The 17,333-nt window shown below is 33.5% G+C and overlaps 1 protein-coding gene across 1 annotated transcript in view; it reads right to left on the bottom strand.

Moving 5' to 3' along the window:
* Nucleotides 1-17,333, bottom strand: part of NDUFAF2 (NADH:ubiquinone oxidoreductase complex assembly factor 2) — a 125,717-nt gene that overhangs the window by 18,701 nt on the left and 89,683 nt on the right. The window lies entirely within an intron of this gene.

The raw sequence follows: 17,333 nt of genomic DNA on the forward strand, positions 1-17,333 counted from the left end.
GACGGGGAGAAGGGGAAGAAGACAAAGAAAGAGAAAAGGAGAAGAATAAAAGATAAAATATGAATAATAAAATGGCAATAACTATATAACAATAATTACTTTAAATGTAAATAGATTAAATGCTCCAATCGAAAGACAAGGGGTGGCTGAATGGATAAGAAAACAGGATCTTTACTTATGCTGCCTACAAGAGACTCACTTTTCGAAAAAGATATCGCCTTGATGGACCTAGAGGGACTGCGCTGAACGAAATGGGTCGGGTAGAGAAGGACAATTATCACATGGTTTAGATACATGTGGAATCTAAAGAACAAAATCATCATTGACAACAACAAAAGCGGAAATAAACTCATAGATACAGAGAATAGTTTGAGGGATCCTAGATGGGAGGGGGGTTGAGGGGATAAAAAAAAAAGGCAAAGGGATTAAGAGGTATAAATGGATACTTGCAGAATAGATATGAAGATGTCTAGTGTAGCATGGCGGAAGATGGTTAATAATGTAATAAATATGTAAGAGAGAAGAGAGGTACTAGATTTAGTGGGGTGATCACTTTACAAGTTATATGGATCTCTGATCACTATGTTATACAACTGAAACTGGTATATTATGGTATGCCAACTATAATTGAAAAAAAATTCATTGAACTGTATGATGTAAATATGAGTGTGTAATTGTCTATTATATTTCAATAAAGATGGGAAAAAAAGAGACTTCAGATCAAAAGACACAAACAGACTGAAAGTAAAGAAATGGAAAAAGATATTTCATGAAAATTAAAATTTTAAAATATAGTAATACTCATGCTAGAAAAAACAGACTTTAAAACAAAGGCTATAGGAAGAGACAAAGAAGAACCTAGTTACCCTACTTCTTGGTATTTATCTGAAGAAACTGAAAACATTACTTTGAAGAGACATGTGCAGTCATATGTTCACTGTAGCATTATTTATAATAGCCAAGATATGGAAGCAACCTGGGTACCCATCAGTGGATGAATGGATAATGAAAAGGTGGTACATATATACAATGGAATATTACTCAGCCATAAAAAGGAATGAAATCTTGCTATCTGCAACAACATGGATGGACCTAGAGAGTATTATGCTAAATGAAGTAAGTCAGACAGAGAAAGACAAATATCATATGATTTCACTTATATGTGAAATGTAAAAAACAAAATAAATAAACAAAACGGAAACAAGCTTATAGCAACTGAGAACATTTTTATGGTTGCCAGATAGGAGGGGGTTTGGGAAGCTGGGTGAAAAAGGTGAAGAGATTAAGAAGTTAAAAATGGTAGTTGCAAAATAGTCAATGGAATATAAAGTATAGCACAGGGAATATAGTCAATAATATTGTAATGACTACATATGGTGTCAGACGGGTACTAGATTTATTGGGGTAATCACTTTGCAATCACAATTATATAAATGCATCATCCCTATGTTGTACACCTGAAACTAATATAATATTGTATGTCAACTGTAATTGAAAAATAAAAACATTTTTAAAAACCCTAAAATGGAATACAAAGAGCAACAAATGAACTAAGCCGTATTTCAAATGAATAATCTAAGCACATTAAAAGGTTTGGGGGAGGCTGGAGGGTAAGAACTAACCTAAGTATTTTAGGACATACTATTTTGATTATCTGGCCTCAGCATAAGAACAAAAATAATGCTAAATAAATACTTAGAAGAGGGAGAAAAAAGAAGAGAATGAGGAGAAAGGAAAAGAAGAGAGAAAAGAATAATAAAGATAAAGCAAGCATGGTAAACATTTACATTTGAAGAAAATGGATGAAGGGTATATGGAAATTATTTGTCCGTGTCTTGTAGCTTTATGTAAGTCAAAATAAAATATTAACAGGAAAGCACAAAAAGGGAAAGAATATAATAGAAAACAAAAGAGATACAAAGAATTACTCATAAGGGTAAAATACATAGTCTCAACAAAAGTCTTCCCTATGCAAAACAGCCAGATAAAGACTTGATATCACTAAAGGCATGTATAAGAAAAAAAATTTGATTCAAATTATCATGGCCCAAATACTAGTACATAAAGGATCACTCATATTCTTGTGAGTTAAATTTTTTTCACTGGGTCACATTCATACTTTCATGGACAGGTATTTGAAGATCAAAATTCTTGAGCATTCAAAACCCACCATATTTTAAAGCAAAAAATATAACTTAATTGTCAAAATATAAAAACGATTATCTGGAATGGTTAGTTTTATGTGTCAACTTAGCTAAGCCAGTACCCAGTTATTCAATTAAACACTAATCTAGGTGTTTGCTATGAAGGTGTTTTGTAGATGCAGTCACCATCTATGTAAAGGACTCTAAATAAAGGAGACACCTTTCACAATAAAGGAGACACCTTTCACAATTTGGGTAGGCCTCAACCATCTTGTTGAAAAGCCTTATAAGCAAAACTGAGAGTTCCTCGAGGAAGAAGAAATTCTGCTCAAGACTGCAGGATTGGCTCTTACCTGAGAATTTTCAATCTGCCAGCCTGCCCTACAAATTTCTGACTTGCCAGCTCCTACAATCGTGTAAGCCAATTCTTTGAAATCAATAAATCTCTTAGTTATATCTACATTTATTCTCCCTCCTTATCTCTCTCTCTCTCCCCAATTAGACAAAGAAATGCCTCATGCCCTTCTTCCTTCTTTGAGTAATTTATATGCTCTGGGGCTCCCTGCTATGATTTTTAAGTCAAGTCCATTGCAGTTATGCCATGCTGGTACTAAAATCTTCACATCTGACCATCTGACAAGTAGCACAGATTAATATATTTAACAGAGTGAGCTCCAACATCTCTCCCTATCTTGAGTGTATTCATTTAGTCAATCTAGAGATTTTTTTTTTTAAGGATTTAGGTGGCTTACACACATATCCATAAGCACACAAACACATGCATTCACACATGTAACAAAGTTGTTAAGAGTCAAATCAGGGGAAGGAAGAAAAGATGCTTCATTACTCTGTTAATATAGTTACTATGATTTAACATTGCATTTTATTCTGAACTTCCTAACAGCAAGAACAGAAAGCAAAAACAAAATAAGTTATATAACTTTTTTATTTAATAAAAGAAAACAAGGTATTTTTTGAGAGAGAAAAAACTTTTTTTCTGATAGAGAATTCAATGAGGGACTTGTTTTCAAGAATCCTTAAGAGATAGAGTAAAGTAACTGATGCCTTCAATAATAGCTTTCAAACAGATGCAGAAGTGATCATCTTCCAGCCTTTCACTTATTAACCAAAGCCCCAAAACATAAACGTTAGAACTTAGTGATGGAGGAGTTATATTTTTGATGATCTCACTTGATACAAGTAAGTAGCCAGTACATCCCTTAGATCTGCATTGTTCAATGGTGGTCACTAGCCACATATGGCTACTAACAACTTGAAGTGTAGTTAGCCTGAATTGAGATATGCTGTAAGTATAAAATAAACACTGCATTTTGAAGATGTCTTAAAAATAAAAAATGCCTCATTAATAATTTTTATACTAATTACTTGTTGAGATGATATTTTGATATACTGGGTTAAATAAAATATTGAAATTGATTTCACCTATTTCTTTTTACTTTTTCTAATGTGGCTCCTAGAAAATTTTAAATTACATTCGTGATTAAGATTATATGTCTACTGATATTCTTCCTTTTTTCACAACAGGAAGCAACTGGCCACTGGGCAACTAAGGGCATCAATATCCTGGGCACATTCTAATACAGCTCTGGCTTACCAGTTGGGAAGTTCTATCTCCAAATATCTTCTTTATACATAATTTCCCTTAGCCAAAATTTTGAAACAACCAAGACTTTAGATAATCTAAGGCATCCCTCTGCGTAGGGTCAATTTATTAGCAGTGTTCCAGATGGAGAGATGTCTGCTTCTAATCTCTGATGGGCAGTGGGTACAATTAGGATTCTTACTGGGAAAGAAAATCACTGGACTCCTGTAGGAGTTAAGTGTCAGGAATGCTTGTAGGCCAAGCCTAGCTGCTCCTGAAAAATTAATCTCTGGGCAAGTACTGAATGGCACCCCAGAATTTCATTCCACTGAGATGATTTTGGCCACAAAATTTTCAAGTACATCTGATTCATTCTCTATATTCTCTCTTCCTCCCACTCTCCCTTTCCATCCCTCTCTCCTCTCTTTCTAAAATTTCTAAGGAACATATCATTTTGTGCCAGCAGGACCAATGTGCATTCATGTTACAAAATGAGTTGGCCTACTGAATTTATGCTTGAATTATCTGTCTAAGGAACAGAGAGCAAATATTTATCCATTAGCTCTTATCCCCAGTGGGTCTAGGGTTACTTGGTGTGTTAACCCTCTTACATTTCTAGCTTGGTTCCCTATAGGCTTCCCATGTCCAATGTCAAAACAGAAACCTAAAGTTACTCAGAGAGCTGTAGTGAGGCTAAACCAATGATAGTTGGTAGCTGTAGCTAGGCTGAAGTGAAAGGTAGGACTACAGGATTTAAGGGAAGGCTCAAGAGGCATCTGATACCTTTTTCCACTGGGATTGAGAATTTAAAATCATTTTAACTATGGAAGTAGATTATCTTTTCAAAAATTCAAATATATTAAATTATTCTGAATATTATGGTGGAAAAGACAGGTAGACAGGTAGCTTTTTTAGGACATATTAATGAAGAGACAAAAACAGAAAATTTCATAATAATTTATGCAAGCAAATATTCAAAAATACCACAGTATTATTCTCATTGATTAATCTTTTTGAAAAGATAGTTTAAATGAGTGTAGAGATAAGAACTATTTCTATAAAATTTCACAACAAATTAGGGTTCTATGAACTTCAAATAATAACAAATAGAAATAATAAAATAGCAGTTATCACTCATTTAATGCTTATTTTGAGCTACGTATTGGCTAAGCACCCAATATATACCAGCTCACTAGGTTAAAAAACTACTCTCAAAATGAACAATTTTCAACTTTTTGGGCTATGACTTTTCGTGAGTGTATTAGAGTTCTCCAAAGAAACAAAACCAGTTAAGATTTGTATGTATATATGTGTGTACATATGTATGTGTATATATACACAAGTATGTGTGTGTACATATATATGTGTATATGTATACTTGTATAGAAATATGTGGGGGAGAAAATGATTGATTTTGAGGAACTGGCTCACATAACTGTGGAGGCTGGTAAATCCAAATCTTCATGGTAGGTTGGAAGGCTGGAGACCCAGGGAAGAGTGGATGTTGCAGCTCCAGACCAAAAGCAGCCTACAGGTAGAGGATGCCAGTTTTTCTCTTCAGCTGATTGGATGAGGTCTATCCACATTATGAAGGGTAATCTGCTTTACTCGAAGTCTACTGATTTAAATGTTAATCTCATCTAAAAAGAAACCTTCACAGCAAAATCTAGACTAGTGTGTGACCAAATATCTGGGTACTATGGCCTAGCCAAGTTGACACAAAATTTGCCATCACAATAAGAAATACATTTTACACCACAACTTGGTACACAAATATATGTGCATGTGTGTATCTGAAACAAGAATTTCAGAAAACAGTACTTACTCTTAGTAAGGTTTTGTATGCTGGCGTTTCTGTTACATATTTTTTTCTACTTCATTAAAAAGAAAAAATACTTATAACCCACTAAATTGATTCCACAATCCACTAATGTATCCCATAAATTGAAAAACCCTTCTCTGGATGACACATTCATCTACTCATGTTTTAGAATACTGGTAAAGAAATGGACAACAGTGACACCAGAATGTGATATTTGAGAAGGAAATTAAATATATTAGAATACAAGAAATACAATAAATATATGAATATCAAAAAGAATATATAAAATGCCTAATTCCTTATTACCATAGCAACAATATACATTTAGCAACTGCATATAGTTTTATATCACTGTCATAATAAATATTTGAGAATAAAATCTGGCATGCCTAAAGACATAATAAAATCAGAGGCAATCAACTATGGCTTGGCATCTTAGAGGGTGTGTCACCAATACAATCAATGTAATTTTCCTAAACACCGTTATCTTCTCCCACCTCCATTTAAAGAAATCAAATTACATCTGATAAAAGTGCTCAGCATAAATTTATTTATTTTAATTATGAAAAGAATCATTACCTCTCCAACATCTAAAGAAAAAGAGGAAAATCACAAGAAATCGTTTTGGTGAGATAACGGAGAAAAAGTCTGGATTCCAAAAAAACCTAACCTCATTTTAATTCCCTTAACCTTTTTCACCATGGATATAAGCCCAGTTTTAAAACCTAAATGGGACTTATCTTAGTGACTAATGACATGACTCAGATGGTTAGCTATTCAGAACTAATTATGTATACTTTTAAAAATGCACCTAGTGAGTTATAATGAAACTCAGAAGAACCTGAGCACAAGTATATCTAAAAATAAAGAATAATGGCATTTTATTTATATACAACTTAAAAAAATCTTTTATATTCTGCTCCTTAAAAGTAAGATAATGGTCAAAATAGAAGAAAATATATGTTAAGAATAAACTAAGTTCAACCTCAGACTTAGGCTTTGTACAAAAGTATATAAGAAGCAATCCTTTTAGACTCAGAAAGATGAGATGCTTGAAATTTGACATACTGCTTCCTAGTAAGACCCACCCAAGACCAATGCTTTGAAAACCAAAAAGATTTACAACACAGGCTAGCATGAAAATTTCTTGCACAATTAATATATACCTATAGTCAGAGAAGCATACTAGCTTGTGTTTAAGAGTACAGACCCTGAGGAGCTCAAAACACTGAAATGGTTCACTTTCATTTCTTACCACGTTTTTTCTAGAGAAGCATGGGAAATTTTATATTTTCTTCATTTTTACAAAGCTAGAGGTTAAGATCAAAGAAAGTACATAAAAAAGGCATCTCTAAGTGTTATGCTGTTGTTTCAAGTGCTTGTTTTTATTCATTATGATAGTTAAGAATACACAACCAGATAACAAAATAATAAGTATGCCAAAATTACAGTTATGTACCAATGTATGCATTGGAAAATTAATTTGTTAAAGAGTTGTGCAGCCAGCCATAGGACTTAGGGTAATTTATTATTTTTATTTTTTAAAAATTATTTTTTAATTAATTTTTTAATAAAAAAAAGGCAAAACTCAAGTAAGGTCATAGTATAGGCTAAGCCAGAGTCATGAAGCACCTAATAATTACACAGCAGGTATAAACTGCAGGGCCTTGGGCACTCCTAAATGAGGATAAGCCTGCTTCTTTGCCTGGTCAAAGGCAGGCACAAATGGGTTAGGCATGAGGGAGGTCAAATGACAGGCATAAAAATCTGGCCAACAGGGACCTTTATTAGGAATGGTAGTAAACCCATTCAACCACATCTTCTCCTTTGGGGAAGTAGAAATGATGTTAGGCAAATGAAAAATGAGACGTTGATCAAGCTCAGGATATATCCTTCCAGTCTTAGAAACCAAAGATCCCAGAATGACTATACTACTTAAGATATAATGCTTCTGTATAAACCTGCAATAAGATCTAATTTCTTAAGGCAATATGTGAATGTTTTTTCCTTGCAACCTTAAAGAATCAAACTAATTTGGTTTCACAGAGGGAAAAAAGTTATACTAAAAATAGAATGTATACATAATTTAAAAGAGTTATGATATCTAGAAAGGTTGGTAGGTACAACAGAAATTTACAAAGAAATTATGTTAGCTATTAAGCATATACCAGGTACTTAATAAGTAACTGAATGAATAATAAAACTATATAAGCATTGCAGTTTTAAAGAGAATTCCAAAAACTGAGACACCATGATGATTGTTTCTTATGCATATTGCTCTAATAATTCTTTAAGTGCCTTTGGTATTTTAGAATTCCAAGCATTTCATTTTTTAGTTTATTTTGAATATCTTATTTTTCCATCAGAGATGCAACATATTCTCTTACAAGGTTGCATTGTATTTTTTAAATAAAATATTTCATGAATATAAACAAATATAGCAAATAATGTAATATACACCCTTATGCCCACCGTCCAACTTAAGAAATACAGTACTACAGACATGACTAAAACACTAAAAATATGACCCACCATGCAACTTAAGAAATAAAACATTACAAATATTACTAATAAGATACACCAATGTGCTCACCATCCGACTTAAGAAATAAACCACTCCAGATATCACCAAAACACTACAGATATGACCAATAAAATACTCTGTGACCTCTCCCTTTCACATTCTCCTTCCCTAGAGGTAATAATTACTCTAAATTTCTTGTTTATCATTTTCATGCATGTTTTTATACTTTCACTACATCTTTGTCCATAAACAACAGTAGCAGTGATTTTCTAAAATTTTTTGCACACTTCTTTCCTAAGACTTTTGAAAACTATGTACCACCGTGCACATTTAAGTTGACACTTAAATAATGGTAAATGATGTATTTTTCAGTTTATTGTATACATGCTTTAAATATGTTTTGTCAAAGCCTTAGAGCTTCAGTTTAGCTTATTCAATTTATGGAAAATATAACCATATAACTTAATTGGCAAAGCCAGTCCTCATTGTCAAACTCAATCAGCCAAATCTGACTTACCCTCTGTCAGAAAAAGTCTAACTTAATTTTAAAATTAAAATAAATGTGTTATTATGTGTCCCCATGACAACTTTCTCACTTGTGAATTTTAATTTTAATATAGATAAACAGTCAGCTAGCTAGCTAGAAAAAGAAGTTATAAGGTATGGAGGTTTGCCATGAGTTTGTTGCCTGAATGAAAGAATGTGCTGTCCCTTCAATAATTTTTATTAAAGCTTTCTCTGCTTATCTCTCAAGGGACTCCCCCTTAGGAGAGACTCTCTTCCCAACAGTCTTTTCGTTTGCTACCTTGGAGAGTTTTAAACCCCAAGGCAATGCACCATAGTAAGATTTAGTATGGACAAGGGATAAGCTTTTCTTTTGAAAAGTGGGAGACAGATGATTACCAAAGAAGTCAGAACGCAGAACTGGCAGACCAGAAGGGAGTTCTCGTGCAGATCATTTTCAGGAAAGACTACATATAGAAAGAGAGAATATGGAATTCTTTAAAGCTATCCATACCTGTATATCCCATAGAAAGTCTCTGTATACCGAGTGGTACAGGTATTCTAATTTGAAAACCACTAATCAACAGCAGAGGTTAGCAAACTAGGATCCACCTGCCATCTGTTTTTAAATAAAGTATTATTAGATACAGCCACACTTGCTTGTTTACATATTGTCTATAACTTTCACACTACAATGGTAGAGTTACACAGCTGCAACAGAGATTCTGTCTCATAATCGGGAAATATTCACTAACTGGTGCTTTAAAGAAAAACTTGCCTATCTCTCATCTACAGCATCGTGTATGTGTTCTTAAAAATTCTTTTCTTTAAATCAAATTATATATTCACAGAGTTTGTAGGGCCATATTGTTCTAAAAGTATTTTTATGAAAAATATTTCCCTTTCCTCAGAAGAAACTATTTTATATTCTTTTAGCTAATATTTATGATTATAGTACAGGCCAAACCAGGGAGCCACAAACCAGACAGCTATAAAAAAGACTAACCCCTCCATAATATCTAAATAATATTCTTATATTATTATTTCTTTATTTTTCAGTTTTAAGCATTGTTTATTAATTTTTCATTATTAAAAATGAAGATTTACTTCTTCCTTCTTGTGACAACACTTTCAATATAGTAGATCAATATTTGATATTTATATTACTACTAGTAAACATTATCAACAAGTGAGTGCTATATAAGGATTATTTTTCCCTTTCCTACCCAAGTTTTGTTTTTCCTAGAGATAATAAGTGAATTCTGTTTATTTTCCACGTACTTATCTATAATTCAACTTCACTTGATATGTTCAGTATGTATATGTTTATTTAATCCCTTTATTTTCAGAAGGTACTTCTTACCTCAAATTTGTCTAGAAAACAGACTGTACTGTTTTCTCTTTCCCATGAATAAAGTTCCAGTTTTCAAATAGGTAGAGAAGTTGACTGGTTTTCAGACATTCATATAGGGAAGTTAACAGCATCCTTTTCTTTTTCTTCCAGAAGTTTAACATCAACAGAATGCTATTCTTTAATACGTGGTTCATGTTCAGACCTCGTGTCCTACACAGTTAAGTTTTTCTCCCAATCCAGGATCAAGTGTTACATTTAGTTGTCATGTTGATGAATTTTTCTTTGCTGCTCATGACACTGACATAACCAGTCTGGTGTTTTACGAAATGTGTCTCAATTTAGGTTTTCTGGTTGTTTCCTCATGATTAGATTAAGATTGTGCATTTTAAGAAGTACTGCATAAATGATGTCTTACTCTCAGTGCATCATACAAGGAGGCATACATGATGCTGAGCCTATTCAACTTGGTATAACATTTGACAACCTGGTTAAGGTGGTATCTTCTAGATTTGTCCACTATAAAGGTACCTTTTCCTCACTATAATTAATAAGTAACCCGTAGGAAGATATTTTGAGACCATATAAATATCCCATTCCCCAACAAAACTTAACCCAATGGTTTTAGTATCCACTAATGATTTTTCTCTGAATCAATTATTACAATGATAGTTGAAAAATGATGTTTTTTTCAACTCTATTATTTCTTCTAATTTATTGGTTAGCATCTAATTGCTTCTTAAACAGATTTTTCAACCAGGTTATTGTTTTTAGCATAAGCCTCAACTCCACTTTCAGAGTTTCCTGGCACTGCCAATTACCAAGTAATCTAGGGTTTTGTGGTTTAAATTGGGTAGCTTCTGGGCTTTCTCCTCTGCCAGATTAGGAGTCATTCTTCTCAGTTTTGCTAAATCTTTTACCACTTGTTCATCTGTTTTCCAGCTTCCACAGCATTGTTGCTGTTTTGCCTCTTCAATTTTCCTTGACCATGTAGGTTTATGCTTTTTAAAATAAATCCCTTTACTATCATTCTTACTAGGCTTAAAGAGAAAATAACTCATGTGTTTAACTCACTAACTTTACTTGAAAGTCCATTATTCTTTCCCTGCTTTCAAACTTTATATACATGGCATATTGAATGAAATCATTTGCAACTTGCTATTTTCACTCAATATCATGTTTCTAAGATTTATCCATGTTGATACATGAGCTCTAGTTCATTCATGTTATAACCCAGTGTACTAACATGCCATCATTTTCTTATCCCTTTCTAATATATTCCCATAAATGATATTGTGAGGTTTGGGGCAAGGATATTTTTCGACAAGCATATACACTTTATCTTTGCAATTTAAGTCAATAGGACAGTAAGATTACATATGCAAAAAGTCAATTTTAAGACATTTCAATTCTGTAACCTATAAAATGAAACTAATAATACTGGGCAAAGAGAACTCACTCAATAAATGTCAGTTACTTGAAGACAACAGTCAATTGGGCCTCAAGAATTCAGAAATAAGATTCCTCTCAATGTTAAACTGCAGGATCAACACATTATAGGCCAGAGCAGAGGATGAAAAGAGTAAAATAAAAGAATAGCTTCAGGGCCAGCAACTTTTGACCATAAAATAACTGTTGTAATAGCAAAAGGAATAATATTTCAATCAGAATGAGGAAGCAAAGAAAAGAGAATCATAGAGACAAATGCTAGCAATCCATATAAACACTGTCCATGGGGGCAAAAACCTTAACCAGCAGGTGGCAATATTTTCTATCCAAATCATAAGGCTGTTGGTAGGATAAAGATAAATATTAGGAATTGTGGCCAATTTTGTTTATATATTTCCATTCCTATGGGTCAGATTATCTTTATTTTGAGATAAACACAACTGTCAATTTTAGGCCTGATGCAATTAAACATTTATTTTACTTAACTCCCTTTATCCTAAACCATACTCACCAGGTAACCTACTGTTTTTTCCTGTGCCAATTTAATTTCTTACTGTAAGTTAACATACTGGAATTTTGGCAACTACTTCCAATTCACATTTGTTTTAGTCACTGTGATATTTTTTAGAGCCAAAGCACGTTGGACATGGACAAAAATGAGTCTTTGGAGCCTCCAGCCCAGATCTGAGAACACTGTCAAGTAAACAAGTACTGGGAACTACAATTCTACTTAGCTGTTCGAACCTTTCCTTAACTACGGCATCACCATCTTCAACTCTATTCTTTACTGGTTTCTAGAATTTCCTCTTCCTCTTTCATGGAGAATATGTATTAAAAATGAAGTAGGTGAGCTCTAGGGCTGTAGCTTTCTTCTACCAGCTATAAACCTATTGCTGAGTCATATGTTTTGTCATAGCAATACATTTATTCACTATTTCAAATAGAAAACAATCTATTTCTTACTGTTTTGTCTATATGAAAGGAGAAGCAATATTTCAAAACATTTGCTATATGTGGTTTCTAGTGGAATAGAGTCAGGACTAGGAAAAGTCTACCTCATTAATTTTGTGAAATGTTAATTCAACTTGTATGCACTGATGAACAGATGCTGAACTATATTGGCAACCTTCAGTAAATTATAAATTTCTATGAAAAAAGTACAGGCAACGTTCAACTTTGACATATGTTCAGTTTTACAGGGTTATTTTAATAGTTGCTTATTGGAAATTCAAACTCTGTCACAAAATCATGTAATATACTTACATGGCATTGAGATTTTCAAGCTGTCAATAAAAGCCTAACAAATAATGAATCAGGCTCTGAGTTAGGTGCTTATGACATGCAAATGAAAAAGACATAATCTCTGTGCTATATAGCCAACAATATACTCAGAAAGATGGGCAAATAAAACAAATAATTATAATACTGAACTCAAAGGTTATACAGGTGCACAAGGCAGTGCAGTTATATCAAGAAAGGAGTGATTGATTAACTCTTTGAGTTAAGAAGTTTTAAAAAAAAGTTGAAGAAAGCATCAAAGATTTTAAAGGGTCTTTTAATGGAATTAAGCATGAGCAAAAGTGTGCCAGCTGATGGGAGAGGGAGAAGACATTAAACCTGAGAAACAACAAGGAGTTCCTTGAAGAGTAAGGTGAGTATAACAAGTATAAGAAGGAAAGCTAGAAAATAGGGTTGGTCATAAACCAGGAGGCCTTGCATGGTATGCCAAGGAATTAGATCTTCTTTTGGCCAGAACTTCCCAAGATGTGTACCTAAAAATTGATTCTTTCTGCCTTCAAGGTAGCCTTGAAGAGAAATTCTTGGGTCACATAGGTGTGTGCTTGATTTTATAACAAACTGCCAGTTTTTGAACATGTGTACATCATTTTCACACCAACCAGTACTGTATGAAAATTATGGTTGCTCTAGTTATGGCTATTGTCAATCTTCTAAATTTTAGCCATTTTAGTAGATGTCTAGTGGTATCTAACTGTGACTTCCATGATGAATAGTGATGTTGAGTATCTTTTCATATGCTTAGTGGCCATTCTTATAACTTATGAAGTGCCTGTTAAAAAATTTTTGGCCAATTTTTATTTGCTTTGTCTTTTTTTTGAAATCATTAAGTTGAGGTGTTCTTTATAAAGTTTGAATACGAGCCCTTTGTCAGATACATGTACTCTATTTTCCTGCAGTCTGTTGCTTCCCTAATGTTCTATTTTGATGAACATTAGTTTTTAATTTTGATTAAGTTCAATTTATCAATATTTCTTCTTTATGGCTAGTGCTTTCAGTCTCCTGTTTACCCCAAAGTTGTAAATGTATTCCACTATATTTTTTTCTAGAAGCATTATAATTTTAGTCTTTATGTTTAGTCTATAATCCATTTTGAATTAGTATTTGTGTGTTATATGAGACAGGAATCAAGATTCATTTTTTTTCCATATGGATATTAATTTACTTTAGCATCATTTGATGAAAAGACTTTCCACTCCTAATTGTGTTCCTTTGGTGCTATTGTCAAAAATCAACTGGCTAAATATTGTCTATTTCTGGACTCTCTATCTTTTCCATTAATTTATTTATATATCTTTATGCCAGTACCACACTGTCATAATTATTATAGTCTTTTTTATACATTTTTAAAACTTATTTTTATTTTCAATTATAGTTGGCATTCAACATTATATTATATTGGTTTCAGGTATACAGAATAGTGGTTAGACATTTATATAATTTACAAAGTGATCCCCCTGGGTTAGTCTAGTACCCACCTGGCGCTGTACATAATTATTACAATATTATTGACTGTATTCCCTATGCTGTATTTTACATCTCACGATTATTTTGTAATTGATTACTATACTCTTAAAGCCAGGCAGTGTAGGTCCTCTAATTTTTGTTTCCTTTTTCATTATTGCTTTAAGCTATTCTAGGTCATTTGCATTTTCATATAAATTTTAGAATCAGCACGCTGATATCTACCAAAACCATTTGATGGGATTTCATTTGGGTTTTTATTTGTTTGACTTTATAGATCAGTGGGGCACAAAGTGTGGGCTCTCTCAGCAGCATCAGCATCACCAAGGAACTTGTTATAAATGCAAATATTCAGATCTTACCCTGGACCTAATTCTTATACTCTGGGATAGGGCCATGAAATCTGTATTTTAACAAGCCTTCCCAGTGACTCTGATGCATGATCAAAGTGTAAGATTTACTGCCAAGGATCAATTTGGGAGAATTAATATCTTAGCAATACTGAATATTCCAATCCACAAACATATTTTTCCTCATTAAGTCCTCTTTAATTTCTCTCATTAATTTCTGTAGTTATAAGAGTATATGTCTTACATATATTATATTTTGCTTAAGTTTGACCAGGGTATTTTATGTTTTCTGATGAGATTGTAAATGGTGTTATAAATGCCATTGGCTAACCTTTAGCCACAGTGTATAGTAAGTAATGTGGCTGGAAGTCTATTTGGTGGTAGGAGTTCATGAAGAGTATAGAACTCAAATGATTGGTAGCATTGTGAAAACTAACTAGTTTTAACAGATATGCAACAATTAGTTGTTTCCAATAAATTGACACAAACATTAAGCATAAACAACTGCAAAGATCACAAAAAGAGGAACCATCAGATATTATACTCTCTATGGTCTTGCCAAACATCTCTATATTCTCGACAAAAACATCAAACATGGGTGTACAGCTTCTGTATCCAGCTGTCAATTTGGAAGAAAGACAGTGTAACATGCTAAACTACATGAACATAAAATCAGCAAAATCTAGGCTATGGCAAACTCTACAGGTCAAATGGGCTGAGGTTTATAAGGAAATAAAAAATAGAGGATGGACATAGAGATTGAAGAAGACTTAAAACAAATATAAAGATTTTACAAAATGGACAAGTCTAAACTATAACTTATTTTTGGGTGTTAAATTATTTTTAAAAATGTGAGGAAATGGTTACTATAAAAGTCAAGTTCAGGGTTGCTTTTGTGGGAAGAGAGGGTTGTATTGTGATGGGGCACATGATTCTGGAGTAGATGGCAAAGTTCTATTTCTTGACCTGGGTAGAATTTACCTTATAATAACTCATTAAGCTATACATTTAATTCTTGTGGTTTTCTGTAATATCTTATATTACATTAAATAGGTTTTTTCTCCCTTAATATGACAAATCTAGAATCTGAGATTGAAGAGTTTACAAGTTTTAGTAGAACAGTGTTTGCTGATTATAAGAACTAAGGTATGACTACGGAAATGTGCATTAACTTGAGGCAGGGATACTAGAGTAGACAAAGTCAAAGAACTGAAAGCTAAGACCTTGGAAGCCTTTGAAGGGAGAAGTCTGTAATTCAGGTTCTAATCTCTGCCATCAGTGTTGGGGAGTGGCCTGGAGGTTGGCAAAGATAATTATGATGAACAAATAGAAAGAAATATACTTGAGTTGCAAAGGCACTACACTCCCCAGGGCACACGAAATGGAAGAATATTTTGGAAGGGACTGGGGGAAGGTAGGAGCAGTTGAACCTACTTTCTTTCATGGGTTGTGGGAAAATGAGCACAATTCTCTTCAAGAAGAGAAGAGACTCACAATATTTCAGACACAAGCAGATATCAGTTGTGGCTATGTGGTAGAGAAAGTTCCTAAGACAACATTAAAAGGTGAAGGATAATTTGCTGACAAAGAAACAGAAATTCCTGAAACACAACGGAAAGGGTCAGGAGGGAGGGAAAGAGAGAGAGAGAGAGAGAGAGGGAGGAAAGGAAGGAGGGAGGGAGGGAGGAAGGGAGGGAGGGGGATGGGGGGAGAGAGAGAGAGAGAGAGTGTGTGTGTGTGTGTGTGTGTGTTGGGGAGGGTACAGAAGAGCATAAGAACGATGTAATTAATAGTAAATTAGAAAAGAGGCAAGAGAGGGCTCCTTTTTAGATATTCGAGAATGTGAACACCATGGAATGACTTGGTGTCACAGTTCTGATTGCTGGGATTACTTAAAATTTACAGGGTGGTGCCTTAGGACTGATTATTGCAGTTGCTTCCATCTAATCACTTTGCATATCAATGTTTCTATGGAAGAAGGCTTTCAAAGTTCTGAGGATAGAAGAAACACCTTTTCCTCTAAGAATAGTAGCTCTTACTATAACCTAGAGGAGAATCAGAAGGGTTCCTCCATCCATCCTACCACTGTAAACCACTGGTGATACATCTGAATCTTGGTTAGCATTGACTTTTTTCCCTTTTATTCCAAGGTTCAATGATATTGGAAAGAAGAGTCTGAGAAGAATAAGACAGGGCCAAGGTAGAAGCATCATACAAAACTAGAAAGGGCTTAGAGATGTGCTTACTCAGATCTCGGCCAGAGAAATATTGATGGGGTCAGTACAGGAGGAATGAATCATCATGAGTTCTGCCCTGGAGTACCTCGCCTCTCAACAAATGGGGCCTGAGTGTTGGAGCTCATTTGTGTTGTGATAAGGGTATGTAGTAGGGTGGAAATTGGGGAGAGAAAAGAGAAGGAAAGTCCTAAATAGTAGAAAAAAAAGGAATAGGCAGTATAATAACAAATTTAGAAACTTTCTTATTATGAAATACCCTTATTTCTTAAACTGTAAAATAATTTTAGAACACCTTATCTTATTGTTTTAAAATAAAATAAGGGCAAATAAGCAAGCAGAGTATGATTCAGATAGGACCAAGATATTCAGTGTTTCTCATACTTTTCCACCAAAGCATCCATATTGGAACGGGGCCTGGAGAAATGTCTTGCTATAAGTCCAAACTTTCTAAAAATTGTTTTATTTCATTTTTTTATTATTTCATTTAAAAATTTATACGAATTTTGTTATATTCTATAATTTGTTCATTTATTTTATTATAAAAATGTTTTAAATTAGTTTCTGTGGAGTAAAATGAACACTTTGGAAG

The sequence above is a fragment of the Pteropus vampyrus genome, unplaced genomic scaffold (assembly GCF_000151845.1).
Source record: "Pteropus vampyrus isolate Shadow unplaced genomic scaffold, Pvam_2.0 Scaffold310, whole genome shotgun sequence".
Classification (NCBI taxonomy): Eukaryota; Metazoa; Chordata; class Mammalia; order Chiroptera; family Pteropodidae; genus Pteropus; species Pteropus vampyrus.